A 561-nucleotide genomic window follows, 5' to 3' on the forward strand; every position below is an offset into this window, starting at 1 on the left:
TCCCTTCTCTTCCTTATTCCTCCTCCTCTTCCACGTCTTTCTTTATCCCTTTATCCACCCGTTCGCCTTTCTAGTGTTCAGGTGGCGGCGATAAGGTTCATTATCCCATTGCTTATTCCCATAATCTCCACCCTTATGTCTTTATTCACGAAATTGTGAATAGAATATCCCTTTTTTACCCTCAAATAACTTCCCCTCAACTTTTAAAATAGCGATATTTTTGTGTGTGTAGTTTTTTTTCCTATTAAGCAACCCCGTATTATGTACAGATGGAGAGAATTTAAAAAAAAAAATAATCACCTAATATCCCTTTTGTAGTGTATATAAATTTGCTTAAGTCTCCCTGAGATTTTTTCCTAAAAAAAAAAACCGAAAAACGAACCTTTAAAAATCCCTGCTTGAATTAAGATTATATAAATAAAGTATTTCGGATTCCTTCCTTTAAAAAATAATCACGTTTCCCCTATTCTGGTTCCCGTTTTCTTTCCTTCTCTCTTGCGGTTGCATTTCCTTTTTTTCACTAGTGTCTCTATATCTATTTATCTATCTCTCTTACTAACC

The 561-nt window shown here is 34.4% G+C and overlaps 1 protein-coding gene across 3 annotated transcripts in view; it reads left to right on the forward strand.

The window, feature by feature from the left end:
- Positions 1–561, forward strand: part of LOC119594393 (sodium/potassium/calcium exchanger Nckx30C-like) — a 174335-nt gene that overhangs the window by 76812 nt on the left and 96962 nt on the right. The gene's annotated exons all lie outside the window — the stretch shown is intronic.

Source organism: Penaeus monodon, chromosome 33, assembly GCF_015228065.2.
Source record: "Penaeus monodon isolate SGIC_2016 chromosome 33, NSTDA_Pmon_1, whole genome shotgun sequence".
NCBI classification, from domain to species: Eukaryota; Metazoa; Arthropoda; class Malacostraca; order Decapoda; family Penaeidae; genus Penaeus; species Penaeus monodon.